The sequence below is a fragment of the Notamacropus eugenii genome, chromosome 6, assembly GCF_028372415.1.
Source record: "Notamacropus eugenii isolate mMacEug1 chromosome 6, mMacEug1.pri_v2, whole genome shotgun sequence".
In the NCBI taxonomy this organism is placed as follows: domain Eukaryota; kingdom Metazoa; phylum Chordata; class Mammalia; order Diprotodontia; family Macropodidae; genus Notamacropus; species Notamacropus eugenii.
Window position 1 is genome coordinate 164,438,377 of NC_092877.1, and position 22,814 is coordinate 164,461,190.

At 36.8% G+C, this 22,814-nt stretch overlaps 1 long non-coding RNA gene across 4 annotated transcripts in view; it reads left to right on the forward strand.

Moving 5' to 3' along the window:
- The window catches only part of LOC140512227 (uncharacterized), an 80,461-nt gene that overhangs the window by 52,437 nt on the left and 5,210 nt on the right, over nt 1-22,814 (forward strand). For 3 of the 4 annotated variants that reach the window (XR_011969754.1, XR_011969755.1, XR_011969753.1), the window contains 2 exons: nt 8,712-8,842; nt 19,986-20,061. This is a non-coding gene — a long non-coding RNA (uncharacterized lncRNA). The remainder of the gene's footprint in view (nt 1-8,711; nt 8,843-19,985; nt 20,062-22,814) is intronic. The other variant, XR_011969756.1, reaches the window with a different exon arrangement.

The following is a 22,814-nucleotide window of genomic DNA, read 5'->3' on the forward strand; positions in this document are numbered from 1 at the left end:
AATTGAGAGAGAGAGGAATATAAAATTTATGCTCCACAAAAATGCAGAACCACTTTTTCTCAATGGCCCTTTTCTTTTTCTAAGAAAAAAATATTTTATTTGTTTTCAGTGTTCTATAATCACTTCCATATATCTTAGATTTTTTTCCCCTCCTTCTCTACTCCCTCCCCGAGATAGCATGCAATCTTATATAGGTTCTACACATACATTCCTATTAAATACATTTTCACCTTGGTCATGTTGTATAGAAGAATTAAAATGAATGGGAGAAACCATAAAACAAAACAAAACATAATACAAAAGAAAATGGTCTACTTCATTCTGCGATCCAATTCCATAATTCTTTCTGTGAACGTGGAAGGCATTTTGCCTCAAAAGTCTATTGAGAATTTTTTTGGTCCTTGCTTTTCTATGAAGGACTGAATCTACCAGAAAAATTCCTCACACACTCTGGTTGTTGCTGTGTACAAAGTTCTACTGGTTCTGCTCCTTTCACTCAGCATCAGTTCATATAAGTCTTTCCAGGCCTCTCTGAAGTCTTCCTGTTCATCATTTCTTATAGCACAATAGTATTTCATTACATTCATATACCACAACTCGTTCAGCCATTCCCCAATTGATGGACATCCCCTTGATTTCTAGTTTTTGGCCACCACAAAGAAAGTTGCTATAAATATTTTTGTATATGTGGGACCCTTTCCCATTTTTATGATCTCTTTGGGTTACAGTCCTAGAAGTGATATTGCTGGGTCAAAGGGTATGCACATTTTTGTAGTCTTTTGGGCATAGTTCAAAATTGCTCTCCAGAATGGTTTGATCAGCTCACAGCTCCACCAACAATGAAACATTTTCTCCAACATTTATCATCTTCCTGTTTTGTCATGTTAGCCAATCTGATAAGTGTGATATGGTACCTCAGAGTTGTTTTGATTTGCATCTCTCTAATCAATAATGATTTAGAGCATTTTTTCATATGATTATAGAAAGCTTTAATTTCTTCCTCTGAAAACTGCCTGTTCATATCCTTTGACCATTTATCAATTGGGGAATGACTTGTATATTTGACTCAGTTCTCTATATATTTTAGAAATGAGGCCTTTATCACAGACACTAATTACAAAATTTCCCAGTTTTCTGTTTCCCTCCTAATCTTGATTACATTGGATTTGTTTGTGCAAAAACTTTTCAATTTAATGTAATCAAAATTATCCATTTTGCACTTCATAATGTTCTCTATCTCTTGTTTGGTCAAAAATTTCTCCATTTTCCATAAATCTCACAAATATACTATTCCTTGTTCCCCCAATCTGTCCATAGTATCAGTCTTTATACCTAGATCATGTATCCATTTGGACTTTATTCTTGTGTATGGTGTCAGGCATTGGTCTATGCTCAGTTTCCACCACACTGTTATCCAGTTTTCCCAGCAATTCTTGTCAAAGAGTGAGTTCTTATCCCAGAAACTGGGGTCCTTGGGTTTATCAAATAGTAGATTGCTACATTAATTGACTACTGTGTCTTGAGTACCTAACCATATTTCACTGGTCTACCCCTCTATTCCTTAGCCAGTACCAAGTGGTTTTGATGATTGCTACTTTATAATACAATTTGAGATCTGGTAGGGCTACTCCACCTTCCCTAGCATTTCTTTTCATTAGTTCCTTTGATATTCTGGACCTTTTGTTCTTCCAGATGAATTTTGATATTATTTTTTTCTAGCTCTAGAAAATAATTCAATGGCCCTTTTCTACCCATATAATTTGGTATATTACACTTTTCAAAATAGTTTGAATGTGTAAATGAAACTCCACGAGGACAGGCAATGCTTTTCATTTTGTCTTTGTATACCCAGCATCTATAGTACATAGTAGCCTTATATATGGTAGGAATTTAATTGCTTCTGTTGGATCTAATTCAGTAGTTTTTGAACTTTTATCTCCTTGGAAATGATCCACTTTAAAACTTCATCCTACAGATGAGTAAACAAACTGGGGTTCAGAAAGGGGAACTTATTTTCCCAAAGTGACAGATTGATTGACTTTGCAGAAGACTCAACAGTAGAATTCCTAATTGACACGCTTTCTACTTCACCAAACTGTCTTCACACTACTAGGATGTTTTGATGTCCTGCCCTGTCCACATAGCCACCATCTCCAACTGCCATCAGGCCATCTCCATTTGGATATCCAATAGACTGCTATAGCCAACATGTCCAAAACAACTCATTTTCTTTTCCCCAAAGCTTCTCTACCTTATAATTGTCTTATTTGTGCTGAAGACACCTCCATTTTTCTAGTCATCTGTTTTGAATCTCTATACTATGCACTTGGAGTTCTTCCTCCTCCCCATATCCAATCAGTTGCTAAGTTTTGCAGATTCTCCTTTTCATAGCTCACTCCACAGTTGCCTTAGCTCAAGCCCTCATCACCTCTTGCCTAGACTTTTGCAGGATTTTCCTAATTGATTTGGTTGCATCCAGCAATCGGCTTCCCACTCCATTTACCAGACAGCATTAAAATTGATATCTCTAAAGCACAGATTGTACCGTGTTGTAGCTCCACTCAAGAAGCTCAGTGGCTCTCTTGTAGTTTCTTGGATAAAATGTAAACTTCTGTTTGGCATGTCTGGCTCCAAGCTCTCTTCCCAGACTAAATACTCATCACTTTCCAAGCAAAATACCCATCACTTCCCTCTCATACCCTCACCTTCCACCCAAACTGGCCTACTTGTTCCCACCTTCATACCTTTGCACAGACTAGTCATGATAGAAACATTTTTATTCCTCACTTTTGCTTCTTGGAATCCGTAGCTTTTTTTTTAGTTTAAGTTTGAGTCACTTCAGACAGGAAATTTTTACTGATTTCCCCCAGTTATTAGCACCAATCCCCAATAATGATTTGTATTCATTTTATATACATCACCTTTACTTATCTATATATTTATATTATTCCCTACCCCCAACTGAATGTAACTCCTTGAGGGCAGTGTTAGTTTTTGTTTGTTCGGTTGGTTTTTTTGCCTTGGTATTCCCAGTGCCTTAGAAAAATGTTTAGCATATGGTAAACACTTAATCTTTGTTAAATGATTCACTTCTTTTTTAGGTAAGAAATAGAATGCGCCCCATCAAGGGAAAGGATTTCTTTCTAACTTTTGGCATGACTCTTCTACAAACACCTGTACTTCTATTACCTTGTGATCTCCTTAATCCTAAGGAAATAGCTGAACTAAGAACTGTATTTTGTCATAAAGTTGATAAAAGTTAACCATCAAGGCTGTTATCTTTAAAACAAGTTATAAAGGAAAGATATTGCCCTTTGCTGTATTAAAGCTAATACTTTATTTGTTAGTATTTATTGAGTTTTAGTAATATACCTTAATCTTTGAAGAGATTTATTTTTTATCATGTACTAATCTTCTGAATACAGAAAACTGATGAGTTGTTTTCCATTTTTTATTCACTATTTCTTAAGCATATATTGTCAAGAGGTATTAAGATAATATTTCATTAAGCAGGGATTAACTGGACTTGTTGGATTCATTTTGTCTCCTGCTATTACTTAGCATCCTTTTCTCTTTGGAAATTTTTAACTCTCTGATTGTACCACCTTCTGCTGAGCCTCATCACAGCTTACAGGTAGTACTCTCTCCTCTCCACAACTTTTAACAATTTGATCATTGAACAGTCCTCAGAAAGGTTGTCTTTGCTCTGTGCCATCATTGTGCGTGACTTTAGCATCAATGAAGAACATGCTCCTCATCCTTGTAACTTAGATCCATGAGTTAGGTGACACAGTGAGTAGAGCACTAGACCAGAAGCCATGAATTCATATCTGGTCTCAGACGCGTATAGCTGTGTGACATTGGACAAGTCCCTTAATCTCTGCCTCAGTTTCTTTATTTGTAAAGTGGAGGAAATAGTGATACCTATTGTATCACTATTGTATTGTATTGTTGCTGTGAGGATCAAATGACAGAATATTTGTTTAAGTTCTTTACAAATCTTAAAGCACTATAGGAGTGCTCTTATTATCATCATTATTTATTTCTTAAATTTACTTGGCTTCTTAAACTACCGGGATGAGGTTTTTCAGGACAACACTTGCCACTACCCTAGAATCCTCCCTTTTTTAGCCTTCTGCATTTTTCTCTCTTGCCAGCTCCTTCCCCTGAACAACCTCCACAATGTTTTCAGAGGACCATAGTTTTAGAGCTAGAATGAACCACAGAAGTCATTGAATGCAAAGCTTCCTTTTACAGATATGGAAAATGAAGTAAAAACAAATTAAATGACTTGCCCAGGGATCCCAAGTCTTCCTGATTCCAAATCTCATGCTATATGTACTGTACCATTCTTCCAATAATAATAATTAACATCTAAGTAGTACATTAAAGTTTGTAAAGTGCTTGACATGTAAATCATGTGTGTATATTTTATATAAATTATGTATTTATATAAATTACACATACATACAAAGTCTACATACATGTGTGAGAGTGTGTGTGTGTGTGTGTGTGTGTGTGTGTGTGTGTGTAATTGATTCTCACAGAATTCTTAATAATAGCAGGTGCTATTACCCACATTTTATAGATGGGAGAATGAAAGAGGTTAAGTGACTTATTTAGCTAAATAAGTGTCTAAGGTAGGACTCAAACTCAGTGCTTCCTGACTCCAATTGGAGCAGTTATCCACTGTGCTAACTATTTGATTTTAGTCCTGGCTTCTGGAGTGTTGTTAGGGAAAAACAACAATAACACAGAACTCTGGTTACTAATCTGCTAAAAACTTGTGATATTTCATTTCATTTTTTTTATTCATTTCTTATTGGTTCCTTTTGGCATTTTGAAAATAGCTGTTGGAAAACTTTTCTAGTCTAAATATGTAACTCCACCTCTGACACCCCTCAAACTTCAACATTATTAATATCCTTACTAAAAAAGTGTATTAGTCAGATAATGTTGATTTGGTTTCATTATTGTGATGTTTAATTTAACATTAAAAGGGGCTTTAAGGATCTTCCAGTCCAAGCCCATCCTTTTACAGATGGAGCAACTCAATCCACAAGCACTCAAGTGATCTGCCCCTGGTCACAGAATAAGCGACAAAGTCAGGACAGGCTATCAGGCTTGCCACTACCCCCTCATACCTTTCTGATATAGATTTGATTCTATTTTCAACTTATCCCAAGATTTCAATCATCCAGCAAACTCAAATAACACTTTGATCAATAGTCTGTGAATTCCATGAGAGCCAATCCTTGAGACATTTGGATTTCAAGTCCTAAATGAATATTAATAACTTTCCTATTCTTATTAAAAATAAAAATATTATTGTTTTATTCTTTTACTGAATATAAATTTGTAATTACCTTATATTTTACAAGATCAGGATATTAACATTATTTTAAAAAAAGATTTAATGAATGTTATTTTCCCTGGGTACATGGGAACTAATGAAAGTCTAAATTTGTAAAGTTATCTGTCAAGTATCTGTAAAGTATCTGTAAAGATACTAAGTTTCGTGAGTGAGGGGTGGATGGGAGCAAACAGCCAACATTCAAAATTAAACACTTTAAAAGCTACTCTAAACTCCTGCAGGTAGTGCAAAAAGGGGCAGGGCTTCCTGATGATTTACTACCTTAAGAAATTAGTTCTGCATTCCCAATGGACAGAGCCAAGAATTACAACTAGAATCTATTCCACTTCCCCGAAATCTATGGGTAATTGCTTGCCCTATTGCATTGGATTTTTTCATTAAAGCAGAAAGTTACTTTAGCATTTAGGGAATTCATTTTGTACTCTATAATCTTGGATGAACAAGAATCCATTTGTAAATATGGAGCATAATGAGGAGGCAGTGAAAGAACAGTCTGTTGCTGCTTGAATGATAAGTCTAATTCTCCACCCTGTGGAGCAGAGTTCAGACTCCTGTGATTCCACAGATTTTCACATAATAGTAAAGAGGAGTAAAATACTTTAAATAGAAGTAAAAAGCATCAGGGGCAAAGAATGAAAGAATCAGAGAATTTTATGAATGGGAGGGAATCTTAGAGAACATTCTGTCTGATATCCTCATTTTACAGCTGAGGAAACATTCTTAGAGAGAGAACTTGACTTATCCAAAATCTCACAAGTAGTAATTCACTGGGATTTGAACTGGACTCTTTTGAATCCAAATCTTGTGCTATACAATGTATTACACTGCATATGTGGGCTTAAGAAGTATTATCGATTCACTTGAAGATTAGCCTAGATTCCTGGATAGATCAGGATCAAACCTGCAGTATACCAGAGCCCCTGGGAAAACCCCAGAATCAAAGATAGGGTGATTATCCAAGGCTGGGTGGACTGATCATAGGCTAGTGATTTGTCCTTCATATTTCAAATAGTTGTTGTTCTGAGAAGAACATTGCTTTGGAAGACATGTAGAATGGCATCATCTAAATGATTATTTAAATAGAATTGTATCTTCTCATAAAATAATAAATACATTTATTAATCAGTGTAGAATTTGTAAAAACTAGATAAGAAATTCATTCCTCTCTCTTACAGTGTTTAAAAAGTTCAAGAGATAATTTTGGGATAATTGATCACTTTATTAATAATGCTAGCATTTTAATAAAAGGTCAGTGGCACTCCTGAATGCCATAGACAATCATGGTGGTGGGCTCACAGCTTATATACTCTTGAAAGAGGGATGTTCCTGAGGGTAGCAATTAGGTCTAGTTGACGATTAATGGAGAGAATAAATATTACAATGAGGGGCTGAAAGTGACATCATATCATTCTTTGACAAAGAGACTATCTCTATACCCAGACCACCCCCAGTTTGGGGCAGTCTTGAAAAAAGGATCTATATTTACCAAAGCTTGATTGAATGGAATTCACCTTATATCAGACATTCCTTGTAAGGTTTGAAGGGGATCTAACCAAGATAGAGGAGAGTTAATTTAATGTCCTTCATGAAGCTGAACTTTGAATGAGGACTATAGAAAAAAGGGGAATTCTAGATCTCCCCAAATCAAATATTATTAATAATCATTTCTCTTAGTCTTTTATAATATACCCATCTAAGTAACTAACTGATTGAACCTCTCAGTACTTCTTCTGGAAAAGGTGAGAGACATGGATTGGATGATAGTAGAAATAGATGGATTTGAAACTGGTTGAATGACTAGACTCAATAGACTTTCATGATTCAACATCAAGTCAAAGAAACAGTTCTGGAGTCAGATGACCTGAAGTCAAATACCACCTATGCCATGACTTTTGTAATCTTGGCAAGTCACTTAACCTACCTTAAGTCTCAGTTTCCTCATTTGTAAAATTAGTTTATTGAACTAGAGGCCATCTAAGGTCTTTTTTAGCCTTAGAGTACTGGGTTTCATTGGAGAACCTGGTTGTCACTTACTACTTGTGTGATTTCAGGCAATTCTCTTAGCCTTTCAGGAACTCATTTTCCTCATCTGTAAAATGAGAAAATTGTACTGGATGACTCAAGGTCCCTTCAGGCTTTAAAGCTAGGGATCCCAAGGAGTTTCAGGAGAGCTCCAGTAAAGAGTCCCAGGGATCTGTGCTTAGCCCTTTACTATTCAGTATTCTAATTAATAGTTGGCAGTAAAAGGATCAGCATTAGTGGAGTGGATAGGGAGCTGACTTTAATGCTGGGAAAACTTGGATTCAAGTCTTGCCTCTGACACACACTGGCTGTGTGATATTCAGCAAGTCAGCCTCCTACTCTGTAAGAGTCAAGGTTGCAGAGAAGGTATAGACCTGTAGGGGGAAAGAAGAGTTTCTTCACCCAAAAGTTCATGACAGGCCCAATATTCATCTCTATCATTGGCACAGTTATAAAGGCAAAGATAATGTGCTTATGAAATTTTCAGATGACCCTCAATCTGACATCAAGATTCCAAAACATCCACAGGCTAGAACTTTGAAGGAAATCAACCCAGAGAAAAGTCTACATTAGAATAAGTGCAAAACCCAACATGTAGGTTCCCCAAGTCATCCTCAAGTATATGACAAGAGAAGCATTGTTAATATATTTAAATTTATGTATAAATTATTTAATTTATCTGAAAAAGATATGGGGTTTTAGTGGATTGACTGTTTAACAACTGATTCATCAATGTGACCTCACATGTGGATGTGAGCATGGCTTCCAGGAATACAGGTGATAATCACCATGTAGTCTGCCCTGATATGATCATACCTGGAGCATCCTGAATGACATCCGTAAACTAACGAACCTCCAGAAGAGAACAACCAGAATGGTGTCAACCAGGATGAACCAGTCCCATAGGAGGCTCCCTTAAAGGAACCAGAGAAGATGTTTAAACCATAAGGGTGATAGGATTACTATCCTCAAGTTTCTGAAAGGCAGTCATGTTGGAAAAGGGATTTGATTAATTGTTTGGTCCTGGGTGGTAGAGCAAGAAAACGAAGTCAAAATGCAACCACTTAAGGCTTGATGTGAGGAGGAAGTTTCTATAAGAGTTCTGCATAAATGTAAGAGACTGTCTTGAGAGGCAGGAGGGTTCCTCTCACCTCTCACTAGAGGTTTGGGGCGGGGAATGTCTTCAAACAGAGACTACCATTGATGATCATTAGTTGTCATAGGGAGAATTAATTTTTGTTCATGGAATGTACTAAATGATCATTAAGGTCCCTTCAAACCCTAAAGTCTATGAAATTTTGATTCTGTACCTCAGGCTTGGGTCAGCCACACGTGGCCTGTGCTGCTGGACCTCCTGGAGGACAGCCATCACCACCACCTTCTAGGATCAGGCCCTGCATCTCCAGAGCTGGATTAGAACTAGACTGACCTTGAGTGGGAGGTGAGGTAAGAATATGTTGGCTTTTGTGTACAGATTAATCACATGAGCTATGATTATTAGGGCATGCATTTCTACTAGTGGTTTTGGATTTAGACTGATTGATCAACACTCACAACCAGTGGCACATATTTGACCCACAACTGGTTTGGGATTAAGGCTAATAACTAATTGGCTTACACAGAAATCAACCAAGCATCAACTCTAACCAAATCAAAGATGAAGCAGGACTATGATGATAATAATAATAATAATAATAATAATAATTCATTTTATACAACAGGTTGCAGTTCACAAAGCACTTTCCTCATGATACCCCTGTAAAGTTAGTATTATTATATCCATTTTACGTATTAAACAATGGAAGCTTATGAAGTGAAGAGATTTATCCAAGGTCACAAGGTTGTAAAGAGCACCTGAAATTTCACTTAGTTCTTCTGGTTCCTTATCCATGTCTCTTTCCAATACGCTTTTGAACTAAAAGACCATTTAGTTCCATAAAGTACTTTATAAAAGACAATGAACAGTCTTGTTTTTAGATAGAACTTAACATGAAACACACTTCTTCCTTTTAGCAGATAGGGCAGAGGACTCTGGGTATGGAACAAGGTGAAAATATGGTTAGCTACAGTCACGGTGTCATTTGACTTTAACTGTTTTTCTCTATGACAAAAAAGGGCAGTGATTAAGAGAAGTTACTGTGGTATAGAAAGAAAAACCAACAATAAATTTTTTAAAGACATTGTCCCAAATGTAAAATATCAAAAGGGCCTACTAGATCAGAGATCAGTTACCTTGGATCAAGGTTAGGTCTTGATCAAATGAATCATGTGATCAAAAGTAGCAGCTGCTAGTAGGGTCGCCCCTAATTCTTTTATCTCACTCATGACCTCTTTAATCTTCCCAAGAACCCCCTTATCTTCAAGGGTCACGCTGCATTTAAAATGGCATTTGAACCAAATTTTATATCTAAGCCGCTACTTCCTACTGCCTGCCTCTTCTTACCTCTACTCTGCTCCTCCCCCTAGACCTAGCACAGGGGTCTGTATATAATGGGCAACAAATTTATTTTTGAATTGTACAAACCAAAGATGCAGAGTCTGCAATGTCCGAGTTGAACTATAGGAATTCTAATGTTCTTTTTAGCTCTAAATCTATGATCAATTCATTTCTTGACAATGCATTTCAGTGTCTTGTAATCTTTAAGGTCTGAAAATTCTTCCTAAAATTTAGTTCACCCCTTCCTGCTGTACCCTAAATTGAGAAGCCTTTTTTTTTTCTTCAGTCTCTGGAAATAAAGGAAAATGTCAACACCGTCTTAAAATATACCATTTTCATATATTTGAAAAGTGATTCACATAACTCTGCCTCCATAGAGTAAGTATATCCACAAAGGAGGGTTTTGCTTCCTCATTATCCCCTTGATTTTCGCTTAGCACTGAATTTGAAAACACTAAATGGAATATAGTCTCCTAATAATTAGGCTTGGCAAATGTTGCACATGGTAGATGTTTTGTATTTCTATAACACAGTCTTTTTAAAAAGTGCATTTTCAGGGTAGCATAATTGATGGCTGCATATGGAACTCAACATAATACATTTACTTAGTGCAATTTTTAAAGAGCATCAAACTGGAAATTCCCATTGTAATTCTAGTGGGCAGGAGTCTTGGACTTGCATTGCACTTTGCTCAGGCGAGTTAATTCAATTCTGTTTCATTCTATTAAAGTTTAAGAATTAATTAGAGGAGGACAAATCACAGCTTCTGATCTTTTTTATTAAATCATTCACAATGATGTTTGTCTGTGAATGAACAATCCAAGCACTGACCATGAAAAACACGGAGAAAATTGTGAATGAGACTGCAGAGAACACTCTCAGCAAAGTTGCATGGATTAGAAATTCAATTTGAGCTAAACGTCAACTCAATGGCTTCAACACTGTTATTGACTTGAAGTGTGTTACTGACCTCTGCAAGAGGACTCTCTGCAAGAGATGTGCCCCCTGGTGGTATTGTGACTAATCCAATCAGACATTTGCTGAGTATCAAAATAAACACAACAGGATAGAGAGGCAAGAGACATGGCACCTTCTTTCTATCTTTATTTTGTGCCTGCAGTTTGATGACGTTGTTTTAACAATCTTCACCAATACAATGGCTTATATACCCTTGTTTTTAAGAAGTGAATTGTTATGTACAATAGCAAGCATTCTTATTTTTTCATCTCATTCAGTGACATTAAGTTTCTAGAATCTCGAAAGCAAGAATATGACTGAAGTTCATTCACCTTATGGAAACCACTGTGCAGTAGAAGGAGACCTGGAGGTTCAGGCCCCACCCTAGTTCTTCTGGGGCCTTGGTCAAGTCACTTGACTAATCTCTCCTGGTCTCTTGAATGAAAGGATTTAGCTAAATGATCTTTCAAGTCCATTTCCACTCTAAATTTGTAATCCTATGAAGTCACTTAATTTTTCTGGGTTTCAGTTTGTTCATTGTCAAAATTTAGAGGTTGAATGAAGTTATTTCAAATAACCCTTCTTGTTCTAGATCCCAGAATTTGCTAAAAATCTGGAAAGTATTATCTTTTGTAAACTTAAAAATTTTAGTTCTTCCATTCACTTGGCAAAGTGTTGTTCCTCATTTCCCAACTAGTTTATTTGTATAGTTGAGTTTTATCATAAGAACACTGCAAAGCGCACCTTGAAACATTATGCCTAGTGCTAGTCATCCAGAATAAGGAAAGTAGTAATACAATGATATGGCAATATGGAAGAAGCTATCTGTAGAGGAAACACTGACTGCAGGTCACACAGAGGCCCTCTCATTTTTATATAACATCAACCTGCTTTTTATGTAATGGTTCCATTAATTTTAGAGCCAAAAAGGCCTATGTTCTGTGTTTTCAATGAATCATTTAGCAAGTATTAAGCATCTACTACATGCTAGGCTCTTTGCCTCCTTATTTCCTCCTAAGATGTTTGAGAATTCACATGAAGAAGAAAAATAATCAAAATATTAAATTCTTTATGGTTGAAAGTTGATATGGTCACTATGGTGAAAGTGCCAGTGAGGATGGTATAGTAATAAATTCCTTGTTCCTTGGGTTGAACATGGAAAAGATGACCATTAGAGGTTGCCACATGAGATCAAAAATGGTCCTTCTTGAAATATCATCTTCTCTGTCTTCTATATCACCCCCTTCCCCCAAAATCCTTTTTAGCTATTATTAGCCCTAGCCCCATAGCCACCTTTGTTCTATTAACAAATAAAAATTATATTAATAAAATTTTCTCTGCATAATCTTTCTCCAACTCAAAAAGTTCTACCTAGTCTATTCTTGTCATCTTAAAACTATATCTGTCCTCTCATTCAATTCACTTGAACAAACATTTCTATTGAAAAACATGCGTATTTTGTGTTAGCTACTGGGCTTGCAAAGACAAAATACCACAGAACTTTCTAAAAGTCTATTAGGAGAAAACAGGTACAGAGACAATTAAATGTAAGTTAATTTCTCAAGGGAGGACACAGGTCTAATAGAATGGGAGCTCCAGGGGGCACAGTGGAAGTGTTGGGTAGTGTTCAATAGGAGTGACATACATAGTTATGAGATAACATTCTGAGAAGTCTGTGTATTCTTTTAAAGTTAAATAGTAAATAAATCAGATCCTGGTTTACTTTATCCCCTTCCTCATTCATATCTAAACTTTACAATCGTATATTCCTACTGTTTCTACACCTACTTCCCTGCCTTTTTCTTCTTGTCTCCTTTAATTTCCATTGGAATACGCCAAATCTGTCTTCACAAAGACATGGCTCAGACCTTTCTTATCCTCGCCAGTCTTTCCTCAAGATTTGATCACGTTTAGAACTCTTTCTTCCTAATTTTTATGTCCTCTTCTTGCTCCCCATGCAATCCCACCTTCCCTTGGTTCCCAACACAGAAAAGGACAGATGTGAGGTTATACAAGCTGTCATTCCCAACATGGACATTGTATAGAAAATGAAAATGACCATTATTGGGAGAGATACACATTTTTTGAAAAGTGGCAGGCAATACATATTGAAAATAAAATATTGAATTGGTAACGAGCATTTTCTAGACTCCCCACTAAAAAAAACAAGCAATGTCTAAAATGACCTTCTAAATTTTAAGTTTTTTGAGAAACTCACATAGCAGAAATCACCAAATAATAATGCTGGTCATAAGAGAAAAGAATAGAAAAAATTACCCACAATGAAAGTGAATACTCAGACTCATTCATCTAGCGATGAGATTAAGCAAAATAATTAAAGTTGCATATCTTTAATTGGTAGCTCAGGGTTAAAGCCAATGACTACAAACAAGGATCTGTGAGCTCAAATGCCATTGAGGTCTGAAGCTATGACAATTTTTTGAGAAGTAGCATGGAAAGAGTACTAGATTTGTAGCCAAAACAACTGAATTTGAATTCTGTCTTTACAATCTTTCAACTTTGCCACATTAGATAAGTCACTTCACCTGAGATTCATTTTTCCCATCTGTAAAACAGGGAAATAATAATACTTGAATGTGATACAATTAATAGAACATTGAACTCTGAGAAATTCTTTTAACCTCTCTAGGTCTCAGTTACCTCTTTAGTAAAATGAGAAGGAAATATATAAGGTCTCTTCCAATTCTAAATTTTGTAGTATGAAGCTACCTCATTTGATTATTGTGAGGATTGGGTGAGGTAAAGCACTTTGTACTGCAATATACTATTTACATGTAAGCTGTTATTATTATCTAACTGTGAAATTCAGAATTATCTCCTAAAAGATGGGGGATGGGGAAATGAAGAAAAACATCTGTGATCTGATACTTTTCATATATTGGCAGTTGTGGATCAAACTGCTATTTTCTAATCTTGAAGTCAACATAAATTCTGAAATGTGTGTTTAAGTGTGACTAATTGGTAATGGATTGCATATTTTCATGTTAAGGTTGTCATTGTTAAAGAGTGATATTGCATGTGATCAAAGTCAATGACTGCAAGTGCGTCCTTACAATCCATGGAAGAGCCTGATGTTTGCAGATACTTATGATCCTATGACAACATAGTCTGGTGGAAAGCAGCTTGGGCCAGGAGTGAGAACACCTAAGTTTTTGTCTAAACACTTCCACTAGTGGGCTGTGTGACCTGGAACAAGTCACCTTCCCTCTAGGGCTCTCAATTTCTCCTCCATGATAAAAGAAATTCTAGACTTTGTGCTGGAAGGCATACAAAGGTGAAGAGATTTGTTCTTGTCACACCTTTGAATACCTAGGCTTGCCAATCAGTCACCAAGCGTTTACTAAGCACCTACTATATGCCAGGCTGGTACAACACTTAGCATTCAGAAGACAAAAGTGAAACAAATAGGCCTTTCACTAGAAAAATCACATAGAGAACATATACAAAAGGAGGATAAAGGAGTTTGGAGAGGGAGGACACTGATAGTTGTGAGGAGGAGGAGTTCAAAAGGTTTCATGTAGAAGGTAGAATTTGAGCTGAATTTTGAAGGAAACCAGAATTCCAAGAGGTTAATGCAAAGAAGTGAATTCCAGGCCTAGGATGCACAAATTGCAAAAGCAAGAAAAAGTCTTGTTTGAAGAAAAGCAAATAGGCCACTGTGTCTGGACCAGAGTTTTTATTACCAGGGTAATAACTGCCCTACCTCAGAAGGTTATTATAAGAAAATATATTTAAATACGGTAAAAGATCCATTATCTCAATTCATGTGGGTATTTCCTCCTGTGATAGAAATTTCTCCCCACCTAGCCATGTATGTAGGTTAAGCTAGTTCTTGCTATAAAAGGCAAGGAAATGATCCTCAAGACTTTATGGCTCACAGGGCCAAGACTCAAACCACAGGGCTTTTGACAGCTTTCTAATGACTTCAGGCCATGATATTATGACTTCTTGGTTATCTAAAGGCAAAAGTTGCATCTGTATGGGATCAAGGTGTTTCTGACTTGGCACATATACCAAGACCACATCAATCATCATATCCTGCCCTCCTGATTTTCTGTATGGAAATGAAGGAGACCATCTACCCAGGCTGAGTGCTGTATCCTTTCTATGTTCTGGCTTATGTTAACATTTGAATGACCTATGAGTGTCTCATTTTGTTCCAGTATTAGACCTAAACTACCAGGGAACAGGCCTGAGTTAGATTATGTACTGATATAGACTGGTATAATAAGCTTCAGTGACCCAAACTATGTGCTATCTAGCTTTCCATTGTTGAACCTCTCCAAACATAGCCAGACTGGGTCTCCATGGACTGAGAGTCCACCAAAAGGTCATTCTTGATGTCTTTCCAGACTGAGAGACCCTCTAGAAGCTGGGGCTTCTCTGGCATAGTTTTCAAAAACCCTAAGCCATCACTACACCATGATGAGGCTTAGGAGGAGTGTGGTGAAGGCATTGTAAAGATAATCACACATGCTTTAGAAAGCATGTTTTCTAGTGCAATACATATAATTATAGGGCATATTATTATCATATAACAATAGGGTCAAGTTAAGAATTTGTGCTAAAAAATTCAATTCAGTAAGCATTTATTAGTCACCAATATATGTAAGACATTTCTTGGAGTTGGGGATATAAAATTAGAAACTGAACAGTCCCTCTCCTCAAAGAGTTTATATTTGATTGGCTTGTTAGTGAGGGGAAGAACAACATGTATATGGACAAGGAAATACAAAATACAAAGTATTGGGGGAGAGATCTACCAACCAGGGGCTCAGGAAAGATGTAGGATAATTAACTTGAGCAGAGCCTTGAAGGATTCCTGAAAGTGAAGGTGATGTGGAAGAAATCAGTTTAGGTCTAGGGCAGCTTGTGCAGAAGTCAAGGACACAGAAGAAATGTCCTAGTCAGTACATCAGTTTGGTTGGAATGTTGTTTGTGAAGGGAAAAATAGGCTATCATTCTGGAAAGGCAGTTTGGACCCATTTCAGAAGGGTTTAAAGCCAAATTCCTGGCAGAAGACTTTGTATCTTATCCTAGAGAAATGATAAGAAAGCACTAGGGAGCTACAGAGGTTTCATTAACAGGAATGCAACATGGTCAGAATATGCCAAAAGGCAAGAGTATAAAGTGGTGGTTGGTGCTAGCTGTTACCTGAGTTTATCCTTTTGTAACAACTCACTTTTTTTTTTTTTTAGTTTCTTCATAACTATGACACTGAAACTGATATAGTTGCTTTTGCCTTACAATCACTTGTATTGCCTTTTTTCTATTTAGTACTTAATGTTACTCATGATTTCATATGAATTTATTTTTCTTAAAAATTCACAGTTCCTATAGTTATAGTGCAGCCTCCCTAATCATTTGTCAATTGTGTATAAAATAACTAAGTATTCTTTGCATGGAGTACTTTAACCACATCATCAATATTTCTCACATTATCTGCTGCTTTCAGTCATTATATAGATTGCCTAACAACCTTAACAGACTAAATGCTTGATTTCGGCCCTTGCCTGCAGTATATATTTATAAAAACATGAGCAAGGTGGCGTGACTGGTCAGAATAATGAATTGAAAATTCAGACTCAGAGACTAATCTGCTTTAGTGAGTGTGAGATTGTTGTCTGATGTTCTATGACTTTGAGCAAGTGGTTTCCATCTTAGGACCTGGGTTTCGCCTCCTTTGTACTTGTAATGAAATAATCATTGAGCCCCTTGTTTAAAGTGGTTAGCTGAGTTTGTTAGGACGTCATGCTAATGAGGCTGAGGGCATGGGATCGATCAGCACCTGGGACAATTAATCTCACTCTGTTCAGTATATATGGGTTGGAACTTAAACTGGAAAAATGCGTGTCCTTGGTCACAAGGGGAATTAAGCCTGAGAAAATGGCTTAGATCAGGGAAAATCCATTGCTACTGCTTCATAGTGGGTCACTCTGCAGTGAGGTGGGTCAGGCCCCACCAGTAGAATGGGGACAGAGGGATAGCGGTCTGGGCCTCTCAATACAAGTTCTCAGGAAGAAAAGAAGATGGCTTCATGACTTAACAACACATTCAATAAAGCCCTTACGAAGGACACTCTAATGAGCACTTATTCTTAAAAGCCTTCTTTTAAAGTCATATTTTCCACCTTGTGAAATAAGGGATGTATGTCTTCATATAAAGTAGCCTGGTGGCTGTGGTAACCGGGCTGACAAGTAAGGAGTACAGTTTTCCACTTCCAGTTCTGCCTTTAATTAGCCGTGTGACCTTGGGCAAGTCAGATCAATCCTTCCTGGCCAGAGTTTTCTCATCTCATCAGATTATCCCTAAGGTCTTGCCTCACTCTAAAGTTGGTGAATTTATGATTACGAAGGACAGTAGTTCCCTGCATACCATCTATTGAATGTCTAGTTCAATGATGAAACATTTTATTTCGGAAAAATTTGTCTTTAATCTTCAGCAATACCTGGGACTTCTAGTGTCTCAGGAAAACTAAGCTGATCACATTACATGGCTTTGCTTATATAGTTTATGACCAAGTGTTTTGGTTTGCTTTAGATAATACTGTGGCACTGTTGCTAAGATACAGTTTTGTAAATAAATTATTTTAAATACATATCTGTGTGGAAAAAATGATGAAAGCAAAAGAAAAATGTATAAGGAAATCAGTTAACTGAAAATAACAATAATAATAAAAAGTAACAGGTGCTAGAATAAGGCCTTGGGTCTTCATTATTTCTGTTTATCCCTGAACATACAATCAGGAATCTGCTGTGCTGCCATTCTGATCTCAGGATGGGTAAGTGGAGACTAGGCCTTCAGAGGCAGATTGATTAGGTGTAAGGAGCTTCCTTTTATAGCCCTGGCACTTTGGCCAGTTTCAAAAAGACAGTTGTTGTTAGAAGATAGAAGTATTCATTTACTATTGACTCAATAAACATGTGTTAAGCAACTTTGTGTGGCAGGCAAAGAGGAAAATGAAACAATTTCTGGCCTCAAGGAGCATACATTCAATTGAGGGGAAAGAACAGGTACACAGATAAGTAAATGCCAAATATAGACAAAGTACTCAGGATGGGGAAGTACTAGCAACTAAAGTAATGGAATAGGAGCGCATAGGAGTAGGGTTGAAGTGATGGGAGTCTGGGACAGTGGCAGAATGGGCATAAAATTCCAGGCATGGAGTTTTGGAGTCAAAGGATCTAGGTTCAGTCAAACTTAACCTATGACCTTGGTTAAGTCATAAACTTAATATAAACATAAAGGTAATCCCTTCAGACTTCAGGCTCATCATCTGTGAAATGAGGCCTGGGATTACATAAATTTCCAGATCTACATCCCATACTTTCCCCACCATCTCCATTCAGCCTTCCTTTTTTTCTTCAGCTAAACAGTTCAGCCAAAGAATAGCCAGTGAAAATGTCAGATACACAAAATGGGAAGAGGTTTTAGATATCAACTAGTGTCAGCCTTTCACTTCATAGTGACTTGCCTAAGGTTATACAAGTTGTCAACGACAGAGCCAGAAATCAAACCCACCTCTCTGATTCGAGTATGGCAGCACAATTATCTCAAATAGATAAGGGGATTATTGTCTCTATGGTAGGATTTGAGGAGGGCCAAGAAGAGCTTCCTTCTCAAAAGCAACTGTCAGCCTTAACATTTGTCTTAAGATAGTCTTACTTTGGGTTTTAGAAAGTTTTCCTTTTTGAGTTCCTGATTAAAACAAAGATAAAACTAGGAAGATGAGTACTTTGACCTTTTTTAGTTTATCAGGTGTTACCTTAAGGTTTCCTACTAGCTGTGAAAAAGATGGTCTACACTCAGGGCTTCTTAAACTTTTTCCACTGGAGACCTCTTCAGCATTTCTTAAACTGTGAATTGAGACCCCATGGGGTTGTTACCCACAGTTTAAGAAGTGATGGGAGAGAGGAGGAGTCAAGAGAATAGAGGAGAAGGAAGAATAGGAATGAGCATTTATAGAAACACCTACTATGTGCCAGGCACTGTGCTGAACTTTTTACAAAGGATCATTTGATCCTCACAAAAATACAGTGAGGTATGTGCTGTTATTAACCTCATTTTGCAGTTGAGGAGATTTGAATTTCAGCTCAGCTTCTTGCTACCCATGAGACCTTGGGGCAAGACACTTAACATCCTCAATGTTCAGCTTTCTGTTCTGTAAAATGTGAGAGGTTCTTCCAGATGACCTCTAAATCAAATAAACATTAGAGTAGTCATACTTACAGTACCTGCCCATGGAGTTGTTGTGAAGACTGAAAGAGTTAAAGGGAGCCCTGACATGTTGTTTTGAATGTAATTTCACAGTTTTGTTTGCTTCATGGTTTTCTGAAAAGCCCTAGGGCTTGTAATTCAGATTGCACATGTTAACTACAGGCAACTCTTAGTGACACACAAATCATCTGTGATAAAATATTGGACAAAAGACTGTAAAGTCTAGAGATCATCTCACTCAACACCTTCATAGAAAGTATTGCCTCAGAATGGGTGAAGTGGTCAACCTGGGACCACACAAAAGTGGACAAAATAAATCAATAAGCCTTTGTTTTCTGTCATACTCATAAAATCATGAGAACTTTATATAGTACCATTAGTGTTTATTTAAAGCATGCCTTCAGATTTTATCTACCACCTAGAGTTTTTATAGGAATCAGTTTGATATTTTTGAAAATAGTTTTTATTAAACAACTGTACTATTTAATTTACCTAAAATGTAATTACTGATGATTTTCTGTTCTGCTTCCTCTCACCTGTGGAATATTTCTGCTCAGCTATCCAGCAGTAGTCAGTCAATATACTTTCCTGGTATTACTTTTCCACTGTGGAGATTTCCTGATAGAAGCCTTACCTGTGCTTATCACTAATAGCATGTAGGTTTTCTGGGAATAAATCCAAGTGTGAATCGAAGAAATGGATCTTGAGTGACATGTTGCATCCCATAACTTTATAGGATTTGAGAAGATTCATTGATAACTTCTTGGTAATTTTCTGCCTTGTAGTTTCCCCCAAAAAGTTTTGGTTTCCCTTTTGAAATGATTTCTATATAGCTCCTTCAACTTTATTCAACTGTTCTTCAAAATGTTTGTCTTTCATCACTTCCCTTACTTGAGGACCCACAAATACCCCAACTTTGTTTTTAGCCTCACTGATTCTTGGAAATTTATTTTTCAGATAAAGAAAACCTGCACCATTTGATCCATCGCCTTGACAAAATTTTTCATTAAATCAAGTTTAATGTGCAACGGTGGTAAGAAAATTTGTTCAGGACTACTAGTGGTTGACTTACCACATTTTTTATTTGGGGATTTGGTTCTTTCTTTTGAGGCTAGTGGTTTGTTTTGTTTTGTTTTTTAACGTAGTGGTTATTCCTGTCACTGCTCTTCCATTCACAAATAATGCAGCAGTATTTGGTACACCCTAGTTATAATATTAGTAAAGAGCAATCACTTTTAGATCCCCATAGACATATCAAGAATGTTCTCCTGTTTTGTCCTTCTTGACAGAAATGTCATGCTTGGAACATATTTTGGTGCCCTCTTACAGGATATTCCATCCTTTTTCTATAGAAGCTAAAGGTTTAGCTTGATGTTCTTTTGGGTAAAATCATGAGTAAGGTCATTAGGACTACTTGAGTTATTAAATGAGGATCTGAGGGTGGAAAAGTGACTTCCAGTGGGGGCATCACCATGTTTCTGGTCTCCTACCTTGTCATGCTGAGCCTCATTTTTACAGTCTGAATCATCAGTTTTATCTTCATACAGGTTCCAAATTTCTCGTTGTTTTGATACAGGTAGTTCTTCACTGTGTGAAATAGAGATCGTATAGCTTATGGTAGATGTGGATTTTTATAGTATGTTTAGATTTGGAGAAAATTCCTGATATATTTTTTAAGCAAATATAGCAATCTGTTGAATGGTCTTTCTGTTTTCTCCAGATCATAGGAACTGCAAATGTTATGTGACAAGAATCATGTATCCAGTCAGTTAGTAATTTAACACAAGAGATACAGAACAAGTGAGGGTCCAAGCCTTATCCCGAGCACCTATTTTATAATACAAATAAAATTCATATGTTTTCTTGACTAGGTGAATAAAGTTTAATTTCTGGAATTAAATGTTAGTTACATAATGACTCAGGTGATTAATACATTTGTGAGGCATACATTTGTGAGAATTTAAGGATTATATATCAGTATCTTCAAACTACAAAACATCTTAGAAAATGAAATTAGAAAAAATAATAATGTTTACCAAAAGACACCTGGCACACACCTGACTGAAAAATCTGCTACATATTGAGAATTTCACTGCATGATTGGATGTGCATGAGCCTGTCTCACCACACAGCACATAAGCTGGGCCTTCCTACAACATGCAAGAACAAGCCAACCTGTGACTTCTCTCATCTTCCACTTCCTCATCCCCTTCAAAAAGCCACACTGTTTTACTACTGCCTCCTATTGCATGATTTATGTTAAGATTCATGTGTCATTTGACAATGGGTGATAGAGAAATTTCAGATGCAATTTAAAATTTTAACATGAAGAGAACTCTAAATCCCCAATAAATTTCCATGTAGCAAATTATGTGTTGAGCAATAAAATGCTGAATGGGGACTAGAACTCAGGTCTATGTGCTCTTTCTTTGTTGCTTCTTCTTCTATACCTACTGGAAACACATTTTCCCATCCCAAAATCAGAATTTGTGGTCTGACAAAGGAAATTACTTGGTAAGCCCTAGTTAAAAGTGCCCATTCTTTCTTTGAAATTGGGACTGTCCCAGGAAATCTGGGACATATGGCATGGTAACCAAACTGCACTGCCTCTTTCCCAGACAGCTTCGTTTGCTCCCCAGCATACACCCAGTTGTTTGCCTGGCCTCTTACCAGGCAGTGTGTGCTCAAGGAATGAAAATGAATTTTAACATTAGCTTAAGCAAAACATAGTTAGAAAAGTAGATCTGCAATTTTAAAAACATTTAATTTATTCCAAAATCATTCATATTTCTGGTGACCATATATTCTGGATTTTTAAAGACCATCCTGAACTCAAGAAAAGAAAAGTGTTTTTAAAAATAGAATATACTTTGTTGGATTGTGTATCCTGATTTTAGTTCAGGAAGAAATGGTTATGTCTATTACGTATTTTTTTAAAGATTATCCATGACTAGGCTTTCTTTCATTATTGCCAAATTGACTCTTATTAAAGTAATCTATAGTGACTATACATCCTGGATTTTCTAGAATAGTCCCAATTTCAAAAAAAAGCATCCTTTTAACTTGTTTTGTAAAGGAATGTCCTTTGTCAGACTGTGTGTCCCTGTTTGGTGGTAGTAGTAGTGGTGGTGGTGGTGGTGGTGGTGGTAGTGATGGTGGTGGTGGTGGTGGTGGTGGCTGTTTTGTTCTTTTGTTGTTCTTGTTGTTGTTTTGGAAAATTCAGTCATTGTAGAAATAACTCTAAAGCAAACTTCTCTAAAGCAATGGAATAAGGCACTAAATGGGTAATATTGACCTGGGAGAGGCAGGTCTTTCTATCTGCCCCAAACGTGGGAAATGGCAATCATATGTTCAAGAAACACAAAATAATATATTTGATTTTATAAATCAGATGTCCAAGAGTAAAATTCATCACCCTCGTGATCTTGTGGTAATGTGACATAAAAATAGGGAGGTGGAGACACATCAAAGATCATGGTTTTTTGCATTTTAAATATATAGGCTTGATCAGGAGAAACTGTTCAACTTGATAAGGTTCTTATCTCAATGTACGAGACTGATTTTGCCCCCACTTTCCCATGGAAAGGCAAAGGAGGGGCAAAGGATTTTGATGATGCCTCTTTGATGGGGAGGAAGAGCCTCATTTAAAAATTCTTTCTGTATCAAGGATCATTTGATGGGCTCTGGCTCAGGCTCAGCTCAGATCAGAGCTACTGTTCTTCTAAATGAGGGGTAGACAGACCTGCCAGAAGTAAACTAGAACAAAGAATAGACTGAGGCCCCTGG